Raw genomic sequence first — 14548 nt, forward strand, 5'->3', positions numbered from 1 at the left:
CTACAATTCCCACCATGCTCCCCTGTGGTTAATAACTTAAGTGTGAACACCTGTTGACATTGCCACTTGCTGGTGATCATCCTCATCACCTGCTCAGTGATGGGAAAGGTGTTTTGTGCCGCCTTCTAAGCAGGGAGAAGAGGGTATGGGCCCAGCATGATGGCTCAGTGGCTAAATCCTCACCTTGCTGGAATCCCATATGGGCACCAGTTCGTGTTCCAGTTGCTCCACTTATGGACTGGGAAGGCAATAGAGGATACCCCAAAACCTTGGGACCCTGCACCCAATCCCTCACCCCAGAAGCAGCTCCTGGCTCCTGGCTTCAGACAGGCTCAGCTCTGGTCTCGGGAGTAAACTAGCAGATGGAAAATCTTTCTGTCTCTCCTTCTCTCCATAAATCTGATCTGCATTTCCAATAAAAATAAATACATTATACAAAAAAACGGGGGGGGGGGTTACACAGTAGCCTAGTGACTAAAGTCCTTGCCTTGAACGCGCCAGGATCCCATATGGGTGCTGGTCCTAATCCCGGCTTCCACACTTCCCATCCAGCTTCCTGTTTGTGGGCTAGGAAAGCAGTTAAGGAAAACCCAAAGCCTTGGGACCCTGCACCCGTATGGGAGACCTGGAAGAAATCCCCTGGCTCCTGACTTTGGGATGGACTCAGCTCTGGCTGTGGCGGCTGCTTGGGGAGTGAATCAGCAGATTGAAGATCTTCCTCTCTATCTGACTTTCCAATAAAAATAAATACATATTTAAAAAAGAAGAAGAAGAAGAGGAAGAAGGCGTGACCAGACAGGTGCATAGGGTCCCCTCACCTCAGCACTGTGACCTGATCAAACCAGCAGGCTCCTTCTTTACTGAGTGTCAGCATCACAGCCCACACAATTTAGGGAGGGGACAAAGAAAAAAAGTAGTGTGTCCCAAGACTTCAGATCTAAATCTCCACAGTCAGGACAGCTAGGGCCAGCATCCCCCAAGCATAAAAACTATACAGTGTGCAGGGCTTGGGACTCCAGGCTCAGGCACCACAGACTTGAATCCTGGCTCCGGCTCTATTCCGATGACCTTAAACCATCTCTTGAATTGCTCTGACCCTCAGGTCTATAAATCGAAAGCAAATATTTGAAAATGAGGGCAAAGGGTGTTAGATTGAACCACACAAAATTGCCAGCTTTTAACCCAATTTTCTTTTTTTGAGCTTCAAAACTGACCGTGTCATAGACTCCGTCACACTGAATGATTCTGAGAAATGAAGGGACTAGAACCAAAGCCTGGCACACAGCAAGTACTCAGTAACAGACAGGCAGTGACGCCATCAGCAAGCAGAAGGAAAATCAGTGGGACCCAAGGCAGAGAGACCAGAAAAGCAGACAGAGATCTCTCCTCGGTTGGCTCACTCCCCAAATGCCCACTACAACCAGAGTTAGGTGAGGCCAAAGTCAGGAGCCAGGGACCCCACCCAGGTACCCTAACTACCTGCTCTGACTCAGGATGCACAGTGACAGAAAACTGGAATTGGGAACAATGCAGGGGACTCCCACATGGGCACACTGCTATGGGGGGCAGGTGACAGAGTGGCATCTGAATGGCTCTGCTAAATGTGATTCCCCGCCCCCCCCCCCAGTACCCCTAGTGCTCTCTGGCAGCTGTGAGGTATTCTCTGGCTCTTAGTTAAAACTCCCTTACTGACAACCATCTGGGATGTTTCCAATCTCTTGCTACAATCCACAATACTGCAATGAATATTCAATGAACACACATCCGCGCAGCACATCCCTGGGCATCTGAAGGATTGTCCTAGAGATGACAGAATCGGGAGGGTTAAATGAGGGACATTTTAAATTACCAGGCAGCCCGAGCTGCCCGCCCCTGAGGCTATCCTAATTCATACTTGGGCCAACCCTAAGTGCCTGCTTCTCCCACAGCAAGGGCAGTTTGAACTTGCTTTTGATAGAAAGGCAAGTCGCTCGGCTCAACAATAAGCCTGCTGGAAGTCCACTGGAGGTTCGGGGGAAGGGGGAGTGTGTGGGGACCAAGACAATCCTGGCACGGTAATGGCCAGTGTGTAATGTGTTTTCCACCTGTAAGGCGTTCAGAGGTCAGCATACAGATGCACAGTCTCACCGAGATAAGAAGGAAAACAGCAGGGGCCAGTGTTGTGGCAAAGTGGGTTCAGCTACTGCCTGCAGTATCGGCATCCCATATGGCCATCGATTCGTGTTACAACAGCTCTGCTTCTGATCCTGCTCCCTGCTAGCAACCTGGGGCAAGCAGTGGAGGAGGACCCAAGTGCCTGGGACCCCTGCACCCACGTGAGAGACCCAGAGGAAGTCCCAGCTCCGGGCTTCTACTTGGCTCAGCCCTGGCCATGGCGGCCACTTGGGGTGTGAACCAGTGGAGGGATACCCTGTTTCTCCTTCTCTATAACTCTACCTATGAAAGAAAAGAAAAAGAAAAAGAAAAGGAAATGGAAAGAAAAAGAAAAGAAAAAAGAAAAGTTTTTAAAGAGAGAGAGATTAACATACCACTGGGTAGTGGATTAGCAGGCACACACTTTTCTGCCCCATAACAGAAGGGAGCATCACACCAGCTTGCTCTTTCAGGTTAGGAACTACAGGCCCCCAGCAGCAGCCTGTGGGGCCACGCAGGGCAGTGGGTCCCAGTTCCCCCTCTGGGGTTGCCAGGCTTAAGAGTTGGGGTCCCGCCTCTTTGGAGCTGTAGGACCTTGGGCAAGTCACAGTTTTTCTCAACCCCGTTTTACTATTCGGTTAAAATGGGAACAGAAAGGTGGGAACCAAGGCTCTATAAGCAACTGTGAAGGGCAGTAAGATGCCGGTCAACACCTACACAGCAAACTATAAAGTTTCAACAGGGAGCTAGGGCGAGGGGTGCGGGGGAACGTCCGCAGGAGCCCAGGCGCAGTCCAGCGGACTTGGGAGGCTGGAGAGAGCTTCCCTCTCTCCCGCAGGTCTTCACGGCCTCTGCCAACCCCTGGTCTCCCAGACCAGCGCCTTTCTAAGCCCCAAAGCCCTCAAGTCAGGGGCGCCCAATCTGTTTTCTTTTCCACTTGGCTGGCCCGCCCCTAGGAGTTCAGCCTAATCCATAAGGACCCCTAAGAGAAACATCCAGAAGTCACAGGAGAAACAACCCAACAGGAGGAGGAGGAGGAGGGACGGTAGGGCTGAAAGTGCCCACAAGGTGGAAGGCAGCCTGCGCGTCCGTCCGTTTCTAAGGGCCTTTCCTGGAGCAACTGGATCGAGCCAGTCCCGAACTCCAAGTCCTCCTCCTGCGGATCCCCGCGCGCTCCCGGCTCCCCAAGTCCGCTCCGCGCGCCTCCCGGGGCTCCGCAGCTGCGCGGCGCTGGCTTCCAGGTGGGGAGGCACCTGCTCTGGCACTGCCCTCCCGGCCCCCCGGGGAGCCCGCCCTAGCACCACCAGCCGGCCCGGGTCGCGGGGAGTGGGGGGGGGGGGGGTACGTGCGGGGCCGCTCACCTTCCGCGCGCTCGCGGGCGTCCCCGCCGCGCACCGGGCTCACGGGCGCCCCGGGCACGCCACCGCAGCCGCCGCCGCTGACCTTGCGCCGCTCCCGCCCGCGTCCCCAGCGGCCGCCCGGTCCCGGCCGCCCAGCAGCAGCAGCAGCAGCAGCAGCAGCAGCGCTCGCGGGAGGCGGGGCGGGGAGAGGCCGGAGCCCGAGGGCTGCCCGCGGGCTCGCTGCACAAAGCCCGGCCGTGCCTCCCTGCGCCCCATTCAGCGCTCCGCCGGCCTCCCTCCGCCCCCGGCTCCCCTCCCGCTCCTTAAAGGCAGAGCGCCGGCCAGGGCGCTCCGGGCGGCTCGCGGACAGGCACAGGAAATGACCTCAGCAAGGCTGCAGCCTCCCACCTCGCTGCAGCGCTGGGCTGCTTGCAGGGGCCGGCGCGGAGGGCTCCTTCCCCCGGCTGGCCTGGGGGAACCCCCCCCCCCAGAGAACGTGGGACCCTCTTAAGATGGGGGTCAAGAGCAGACCCTCCTTGCCCGCCCTCCACTCCGCCCCCTCCCCGCCCCCAAGGTTATAGCATTTGGCCACCTGTAAGACCTGTAACGCCCGGATGTTTGCAAGTCCCTTTTTAGTCCCACTCGCAGGCCAAATGTTCCAATTTGTCACTTGGAGGAGAAGAGGGGGGAGGGCAGAGTCGCTACCGTCCGCAGTGTGTGTGTGTGATGAAGGTACTTCAAAATAATATAGGGAAATGGAATTAAAAGGTAACCAAAAAGAAAAAAAAATTCAAATACGTACAGGACTTTTTTTTTTCGTAATATGCACTTCCCAAGAATTTTTGGAAGACCCCTCGCGTGTGTCATTTATTCACGGTGAGGTCCGGGGAGCCTTGCTCCACAAGCGTTGCCTGGCCCTGATTCCCCGCACTATAAACTCACACCCCAAGGGCATTTGCCCAGTGGTGCCTGCGACCGAAGCACGAAGCCGAAAGAGCAGAGAGCAAGGAAAGACCCGTTGTTTAATGCTGAGTTTTCTAACCCCAGACCTGAGGCTCCCTCTCGGCCTCAGGCCTCAACAGAAGCAAATCACCAGCAACTGGGTATTGGGGATACTCGCCCCAAGCATCAAACCCCGCCGCCCCCTTAGGGTGGGGGTAGGAACCTCCTCTCCGGCCCGAGTGGGAGCAGACACTAAGCGCCCGGGGAGGAACGGACACTAAGCGCCCGGGGACTGGAAATTTGCACATCTAACAAGCTCCCCTGGTGAGCCCCTCGCAGGGATTTGAGAGCCCTGAAGGATTCCAGGGAGAGCTAGCTGTTCCTGCCAGGTGAACTGCCAAGGGCTGCACTTGCTCTGGCCTTCCTCCTCCCGGAGAGCCCTCTTGGTGGGACGCTGACCAGGCTGTCTCATCCACAGTCCAGCGGTCACCCATAGAAGCCCAAAAGCAAGTCCTCTGGATTTGGCACTCGCGCCCCGGCTCATTCTTTGGTTAGGTGAGGCACCTGGGGCACAGGGCAAACCCATGAGATGTGAGTCTTCCTCACATCCTGCTCCCCTGAATGACGGCCCCCTGAACACCGCTTCCGTTCTAAGTCTGTGCACATACCCCTTCCAGATATTTATGCATTTTTAAAGTGCTGTGGGCTCAGGTCTGCCTAAGAGGGCATTTCAAAATGTGGGGATTAAAAGATACATTGATTTTGGTGGGGAAGATTTTTGAAATGCGTGCAAAGAAACTCATCAGAAAGTTCATAAAAACACTATCATTTGAATTCTATTCATCCACAAACTATATACCCGTGCACTGTGTCTGCAATCACAATTTAACCCTGAGGAAACGTCTCCTGCTCTTGACACGAACGTGCGTAGACTTCAAGTGTGACATATTAGCATTCTTAGAGCTGCCTTATTTTTTTTTAATGGTTTCTTAATGTTCTTCACGCTAGTTAAGTTGTTTGCCGTCTTTAGTTCTTGCACCTGACTTTTTGTTACCGCTCTTTAAGAAGGTGGTCTAGGGTGACTCAAATACTTGGGCTCCAGTTAGTTCTGTGGGAAACCCAGGTGGAGTTCCTGGCTACTTGGCTTCTGTCTGGTCCAGATCTAACTATTGGGGAGTGAACTGGTGAATGGAAAAATCTTTCTGTCTCTCTGCCACTCTTTCAACTAAATAAACAAATCTTAAAATAAAGCTTAGACTCACTGACTCTAAACACAACATCTTTTTTATTTATTATTTTTTTATTTGAAAGGCAGAGTTGGAGAGGAGAAAGCGCATGTTTCCGTTTGCCGGTTCACTCCCAGCAGATAGCCTCAACAGTCACAGTTAGAATGGTTTGAAAATGGGAGCCAGGAGCTTCTTCCAGGTCTCCGACACGGGTGCAACGGCCCCAGGCACTGAGCCCTCTTCCACTGCTTTCCCAGTCCATAAGCAGGGGGCTGGATTGGAAGTGTGACAGTTGAGACAAACCAGCGCCCTTTTGAGATGCCTGGGGCAGAGGCTTAGCCTCCTAGGCCACGGCCCCAGCACCATACAACAGGAATTTTAAAGTTTAGCAGGTGCTGTGAAATGGCCCACAAAGGTGACTGCACCAAGCTACACTTCCAGTCCTGTGTTGGAGTGCCTCCTTCCTGCCCTCCAACCTGCGCCAATGAAATGGTTGATCACAACATGCAGATTTTTCAGAAAGGCAAAACTAGATAAATTAAGATTGATGGAATTTTTTCTTTTCAAGATTTTTAAATTTATTTTTATTGGAAAGGCAGACAGGCAGAGAGGAGGAGAAACAGAGAGGAAGATCGTCCATCTGATGATTCACTCCCCAGGTGGCTGCAATGGCCAGAGCTGAGCCAATCCGAAGCCAGGAACCTGAGCCTCTTCCAGGTCTCCCATGTAGGTGCAGGGTCCCAAGACATTGGGCTGTCCTCTACTGCTTTCCCAGACCACATGCAGCTTATCCTTACAAGTGGTTTGACAAAGGAGGGCAAAGGGTGGGAGGGAAACATGGGGAGAAAGCCCTCACGCACTCTGAGCTGAAGGATGAGTTAGGAGTCTCTTGTGAGAGGAGGTGAGGCCTGGGTGGGCAACCATTGTCAACTGATCTGAACCAACTTGGCCTTTGGCAACGAGCAGGGCCTTGTACCAGCAGTCGTAGGATCTGAGGGGTGAGCAGAAGCCCTGGGCTTCTTTCCTATATCCCCTTTTCTACAAAGGGGATATCAAAAATGGCTAACACTGGGACCAGCAACGTCAGCATCTCACAACAGTGCCAGCTTTGACATGGTTCTGAACAAGCAAATGACAAATCTCTCTGCTTCTCCCACTGTCTCCCTCTGCATGACTTTGCCTTTCAAATAGAACCTAAATACATACATACATAAATAACCGTTTTTAAAAATGGCTAAAGAAGTGGGCATGTGGCAAAAGAATTAAGAACTTTCGTGGAATTCCCACCTTCCGTATCAAGAAGCCTGGATTGGAATCCCAGCTTCTCTCCTGCTCTGGTTTCCTGCTAATTCGTATCCTGGGAGGCAGAGGGTCCTGGGTCCCTACTGACATGGGAGACCCCGTGTTGGCTTGACTGAGCCGGCACTGGCTTGTATGGGCTGCTTCAGAGAATGAATCAGCAGATGGAAGATTTTTGCCTGTCTCTCTGCTTTTCCAATAAGTAAAATAAATACATAAATAGACATTTGAAATCTCTACACACTCTATCAACAGGATCCTAGTCCAGGCCTGATTCTTTGGGAAGTTCTGTGGGGAAAAAAGGGATCCTCAGGGGGCAGTGCAATAGCTCTGCTGCCTACTCCTCCACTTCCAAGCTCTGGCATCCTTTTTGGGTAGCAGACCTGGCTGCTCCACTTCCTATCCAGCTCCCTGCTTGTGGCCTGAGAAAACAGTTGAGGACCCCCCCCCCCGGGTCCTGCATTGTCTTTGTTTCTAGTTTCTTCCTCCTCTTCCATCATTGTAAGCGTCTGGGACGTGAACCAGTAGATGGGCACTTTTTCTGTCTTGCAAATAAATGTTCTTAAGCTGTTACACTACTTTGTTTAGGGGATAATGACAAACCTCTGTACAAGTTCAGCACAGATACAAACTTTTTTCCAAACCTTTTCTCCCCAGATTCTGTGAACCAGGATCGCATGTGCCAAACTCACCTTTGTAAATGAGATAGCATGGTGTCTGGCACGTAGCAAATGATCTACTAAAGGTAGCCTTTGTTGGCATTCTCCGAGCAAATATTTGCAAGGGGGTCTGGTGTTTATCAGACGCCCTTCCAGGTCCCTGGGGAATGGATATAAGATGGCTAGGACATGTATCTGTTCTCTCTCCTGGAGCTCTCTTTGTTTCAAGATTGTAGTAGATAAGCAGATTGAGACACAGGAATTACTTCAGGAGAAGGAGTGAAAGACTTGGCTAGTCACCTTCCCCTACTTCCCAGCCTCACCTCTTTTCTCTGAGCAGAACCCTGGGCTCCAAAATGGTGCCTCTCGCTTCACCAAACTCTCCCAAAGCCCAAGTACATCTTCGTTCCCCAAAGTCTGGTTCCCAGTTGGGGCAGAGGAAGACGGAGGGGGGTTTCAGACTCCCAGGAGTTCATTCCTACTGCAGAGCCTCTGGGAGCAGCAGGCTTAGCAGGAGCGGGGCCTGAAGGTTACTGAGTCCCCATCCGAAGGGCAGGGACGCAGGGGGCAGGAGGGATAAGACACAGCCCAGAGCCAGGGTACGTGTGTGCTGGTGGATGGAAGAGGAGTGGAGAAGGGGGAGGAGGGATCCCACATACGCATACACTCGTTTCTCATCTGTTTGCTGACAAATATGGATTATTTGCTGTTTTCCAGGACCAGTGTTGGGAGCAAAGTGTGATATCCGACCCACAGAACTGGATTTGCCTTCCCTGGAGCCATGGCTCTTCCCAGAGGGGAAAAGATACGGTGCAATGAGTACAAGTGTCAGGTAAATGCAAATGATCATTGTGACTGTGGGGTCCCAGAGTGTCGGGCAGAGCAGGCCCTTGGGACAGCCGGCCCTGGGATTCTGTCCCTAGAGGGTTGTTAGAAAAGTGGCAGTAAAGGGCCCAGCAGTGTGTAGGACACCTAGGAATTATTTTGGGATAAGGAAGGAATTGGAAGGTAAAAGAAATAGCTGGAAGTCCAAACATTAGGGCTGTGGAAGCTAATACAGAGAACTCAGAAGGAAAGTCCGATTGAGAAGGGTTCCGGTGAAGTGGTAGGTGGCAGTTCTAGCTCTGACCTCATGTCATAAAACCACATTCCAGGCGACACCCTTGGCCTGGATCAGCAGAGCTGGAGGGCTGTCACCTGGGGAATGGGGCCTGCTGCGAGGCATAACACGTGCTTGCTAGGGTGAGAATTGTCCATAGAAATTTCTCAACTGGAGACCAGTGCGATGACCTAGCAGCTAAAGTCCTCACCTTGAAAGTGCTGGGATCCCATATAGACAGTGGCTCTAAATCCTTGCGGCCCTGCTTCCCATCCGGCTCCCTGCTTGTGGCCTGGGAAAGCAGTCAAGGACAGCTCAAAGCTTTGGGACCCTGCACCCTCATGAGACCTAGAGGAGGCTCCTGGCTCCTGGCTCCTGGCTCCTGGCTTCAGATTGGCTCAGCACTGGCCATTGTGGTCACTTGGGGAGTGAGTCATCAGACAGAAGATCTTCCTCTCTGTCTCTCTTCCTCTCTGTATATCTGACTTTCCAATAAAAATAAATAAATCTTAAAAAAAAAAAAAAGAAATGCCTTAACTGAATAGTAACAGTTAAAGCTAGTACTTATTGGCTATGCCCCCAGGAAACTGCAGGTCACTGTATAAGAAATTATCTTAATTCTTAACATTTTCTGGGGCTAGAGCTTTTTTTTCAGCTTTTAAAATGTATCGATTTTTATTTATATAGAGAGGCAGAGCAATACAGGGAGAGAGGGAGAGATTTTTTTTTTTTTAAACCCTGATTATTTTTCCAAATGCCTGCAACCGTGAGGCTGGGCCAGGCTGAAATCTGGAGCCAAAAATTCTGGCCATGTAGGTGGCAAGGGCTCAAGCACTTGAGCCATGACCTGCTGCCTCCCAGGGTCACATTAGTAGGAACCGGATCCCCCAGCTGTAGGCAGCTGCCTAGCTTTATTGTACCTAGGCAAGTTACACTGCTGGGAGAAAAGCAGCCAGTACCTGGCAGAGACCGTGGGCCTAGTTAATGCTAAATTTGTGTTCATTATACCAGCATGCCAGTGTAGTTGCCTGTTCTATTTTTTTTTAAGATATGTTGGGGGGCAAACACTGGCACATCTAGGGTCTAGGGACCAGTACATGAGTATGTGTGGGTCCTGGCTAGGCAGGCAGGGCCCAGGCTGGCATGGCACAGAGCACTGGACTTGGGCAACTGGATTAGAAGCAGAGGAGTTGAGACTTAAAGCAGGCACTTGGTCCTGCCGTCTCAAGCAGGGATTTAACTGATGTGCCATGGTGCCTACCCTAAAATATATTTTTTAAAATATTTACTTATTTTTGTTGGAAAGTCAGTTCTACAGAGAAGAAGAGACAGAGAGAAAGATCCTCTACCCGCTGATTTACTCTCAAGGTAGCCACAACAGTCGGAATTGAGCCAGGAGCTTCTTCAGGGCCTCTCACACAAGTGCAGGGTCCCAAGGCCTTGGGCCATTCTCCAATGCCCTCTGGCCACAGGCAGGGAGCTGGATGGAAAGTGGGCATCCGGGACATGAACTGGCACCCATATGGGCTCCTGGCACATGCAAAACAAGGACTTTAGCCACTAGGCTACCATACCAGGCTTCCCCAGATTATTTTTATATCCATTTTTATAAGATTTTTTTTTTTAATTTGAAAGGCAGATTTCGGGGGGGGGGGGAGGAAGAGAGAATCTTCCATCCACTGGTTCATTCCCCAAATGGCCACAATGGCTAAAGCTGAGTTGATCTGAAGTCAGGAGCCAAGAGTCTCTTCTGGGTCACCCACGTGGGCGCAGGGGTCCAAAAGTTGAGCCACCCTTCTTTGCTTTCCCAGTCTGTAAGCAGAAAAACTGGATCAGAAGTAGAGCAGAAACTAGAACTGGTGCCTGTATGGGATGCTGGCACTGCAGGATTAGTTTATTGAGTCATCGCGCCAGCTCCTTTATCTCCATGGCAAAGAGGAATAAACAGGCCAAATGACAGGGCTTAGTTCAGGTGTAGTGACCAAGCCAGGGCTCAACAATATTGCCGCCTGGAAAATGTCTTTGTGTTCACCTGCAGCCCATCTCCCAGGCTGAGTAGTTGCAATGAGTGAGCTCACAGGCGCCCCAGGAGTCACAGACAACCGGAAGGACTGAAATAAAGGACACCATGAACCGACCTGGCCCAGTGAGCTCTGGTTTCCCCCCTAGTGGTTTGGCCAGAAATCAACAGATCTGCTATTTCCTCTGAGCCTTCAGGAACTCCCCTGCTGTGCTTGCTGCTCCCCACTCCCAATTTGAGGGTTTCTGGGAGGAGTGGCCGGGCTAGTACCTGTGGTGAGGGGCTTTGCCCAAAGGGCACAACCTGCCTTCCCTCAGCCTGGGCACCTCCCATCAGGGCGCGGCAGGCTGTGTCTTAGCGCCATCTGGTGGTCAGGGTGAAACCTGGAGCTCTAAGAATCGGCTTGGTCTGTTCCATTACCAACTTTACTTCTTTTTAACATACGTATATATATATATATATATATATATATATATATCTGCCTTATATATATATATATATATATATATATTTATTTTCACTGGAAGGTCAGATTTACAGAGAAAGATCTTTAGTCTGCTGGTTCCTTTCCCAAGTGGCCACAACAGCTAGGGCTGAGCTGAGCTGAGCTGAGCTAATCCAAAGTCAGGAGCTTCTTCTGGGTCTCCCACGCAAGTGCAGGGTCCCAAGGCTTTGGGCCGTCCTCTACTGCCTTCCCAGGCCACAGGCAGGGAGCTGGATGGGAAAGGGAGCAGCTAGAACACGAACCGGTGCCCATATGGAATCTTGGCACATGCAAGGCAAGAACTTTAGCCACTAGGTTACCACACTGGACCCTAAACATATATTTTGAATTTATTTGAATGGTATAGTTACAGAGAGAGTGAGGGAGAGACAGAGAGACATATCTGCCATCTGCTGATTCATTCTCCAAATAACTGCTGTGGCTGGGTCTCTTCTGCGCTGAAGCCAGGAACCTGGAGCTTCTTCCCGGCACATGGGTACAGGAGCCCAAACCCTTGGGCTATCTTCCACTGATTCCTCAGGCCATTGACAGAGAGCTGGAACTGAAGTGTAGTGACTACGACTTGAACCAGAACCTATTTGCGATATGGGCACTGCAAGCAGGAGCTTAACCTAGCCACACTACGGGTACAGTGCCATCCCCAACTTACCTTCTTTACTTTTTAAAATTAATTCATTTATTTAGTACATTTATTTGCATCTGTGTTCACTGCTCAAATACAACCGCTGGTGCCGGTCTCAGCCAGGATGTACAGCTCAATCCAGGCCTCCTAGGTGGATGGCAGAGACCCAGCGATTGAGCTGTCATCTCCCGGGAAGCTAGATCTGAAGCAGAATGGTGACATGCACATGGACACCCTCTAGGCGATGCAGGCGTCCCAAGTAGAATCTTAGCCACTGTACCAGAAGCTCACGCCTGACCTCTGCGCGCTTTGGTCACCTGGTGGTTCACAGATGACATGCTGTTTGAAATGGAGATCTGAACCAATGCATACTTGGTTCTTAATCACTTTTGCATAGTTTCAGGGAAATTTGGTGGTACTACAGGACCAGGGCCACCTAGGGGGAGTGCAAAGAACCTTCTTGTCCTTCCCAGTGCAGGACGCCTAGCTCTGAGCAATAGGCATCCCCTCCTTCTGTGCCCTGTCCAAAGCGGCACACACCCCATCACACCCACACAGCACTCCCAGACACATTGCACGGACAACGCATCTTAAAATCTTATATATTTATTTGAAAGGACGGGCTTTGTGGTGTGGCAGGTTAAGCTGCCACTTGGGATGTCCACATCGCACGTCAGTGTGCTTGGTTCAAGCCCTTGTTCCCTGGTTTTGGATCCAGCCTCCCGCAATCGTGCACCCTGGGAGGCAGCAGACAAAGACTCATATTTTTGAGTCCCTGTCACCCACATGGGAGACCTGGATGCAGTTCTTCATTCCAGAGATGCTAAATTGAGCGTTCACTCGCTCTCTGTCTTATGATTTATTCCCTGGATGTCCACAATGGCTGGGATTAAGTCTGGCTGAGGCTGGGAGCTGGGAACTCAATCCATGTTTATTTCATGCATAGCAAAAATCCAATTATTTGAGCATCCTCACTGTTTTTCAGGATCTGCGTTAGTAGGAAACTGGAGTCAGGTCTTGGAGGCAGGCATCAAACCTAGGTACTAGAGGATGGGATGGGGATCCAGACCCACTGTCATTTTGGGGATTCTTGTGGCGTTCCTTGGGTTACACCACTGGATATTTTTCATAATCCTTGTTAGAAGGCTAAGCAGTGCCTCCTATACTTAAAGTAGCAATGCTAACAAAATAAAGAGGAAAAGAGTTGAACTTAATGTATACCAATTGGAACCTAATACGTAAGGCATTATTGCTATGATTCATCATAGAAAATATTATGTAGCCATTAAACTTCATGGTGAAGAATTGGAGTGGGCACTTGGCACAACGGTAATACACACACCCTTGGAATGCTCATGCTCCTGACAGACAGAGTTCCTGTGCCCAAGTGCTGGCTCTGCTCATAAGTCTAGCTTTCTGCTAATGCATACCTGGGAGACAGCAATAGTTATTCAAGTACTTGAGTCCCTGCCACCATGTTCCTGGCATCTGAGAGCAGCATGGCCCATTGCTAGCTGTTGTTGCATTTGGGGAAATGAACCAGGAGATAAGAGATCTTCACCTCTCTGCCTTTCAGATAAAACAAATAAAAAACAATCTTAGAAGTGATGATGAAAAGTTACATTTACAGACATGAAAAAGATATCACTACTTCATACTACCCTGAAGCAATTCCTACAAAATTATGGAACAGGGATTGGAATTGTGGTACACTGGGTTAGTCACTTGGGATGCTGTATCTTGTATTGGAGCGCCAACTTGAATCCCAACTACTGTGCTTCCCAACCACCAGCTTGCCAAAGTGCCTGCAAAGCACCAGATGAAGGCTCGACCACTTGAGTCCCAGCTACATGGGCAACCTGGATGGAGTTCGACTTCTAGCTTCAGCCCCATCTAGCCCTGGCTGCTGTAGGAACTTAGGGAGTAGACCAATCTAAGGGAGATCTCTTTTATCTTTTATAAACACGTTTCTTAAAAGAGAAAAGTGTAGACCATATGATTTATTTTACATAAAATTATATACATATTGCTGCATCTATATCTATATAAATAAATAATTTTCCCAAACATTAATAGTGATGATCTTTTAGTATGGAAATTGAGTACAACACTTTCAGTTTTCTGCCATGTTCTTTTCTGTTATGTAAACACTTTTACGAGGAGTATGAATCATTTCCTTAATAAAACTGTTAAAATGTTTTAAAAGTATTGATCCGTGAGTAAGACAGAAAGTTGAGATGTAGGGACATTGACAACTAACTCAATTAAACCACAAACTGCAAGTCCAAGAAGGGCTATTTGGTGTCCCCTTCACTGCCCATCCCTCAAGTTGAATACCGGCATGTTGAGTCCTGCCACCTGGTTAGGATCCTGGGGAGAATTAGTAACAGGGAGAGATCAGAGCAGACCATATGCTTTTGATGTCGTCTGGATCTCTATTCTAGATATCCCTCCTCAAAGCAATTAAGCTATGACCGCAACAGCATTACCGGATTCCTATTATACAGCATGTTCTTGTGGTCTGGCAGTTGTCCAAGACTTGAAGGAACAGACACAAGACTGGGGACAGAGTTAAACTTGGGCCCCCTACTTTTAATCCAAGCCCACTTTACATCCTGTTAGGGAAATGATGTATTCAGCTATTTTCTGCACTTCAGAAGAAATGCAAAGCCAGCTGGGTGTGGTTCAGAGGCCCTACCCGGG

This window comes from Ochotona curzoniae, unplaced genomic scaffold, assembly GCF_017591425.1.
Source record: "Ochotona curzoniae isolate NIBS_2020 unplaced genomic scaffold, NIBS_Ocur_1.0 contig_2688, whole genome shotgun sequence".
In the NCBI taxonomy this organism is placed as follows: Eukaryota; Metazoa; Chordata; class Mammalia; order Lagomorpha; family Ochotonidae; genus Ochotona; species Ochotona curzoniae.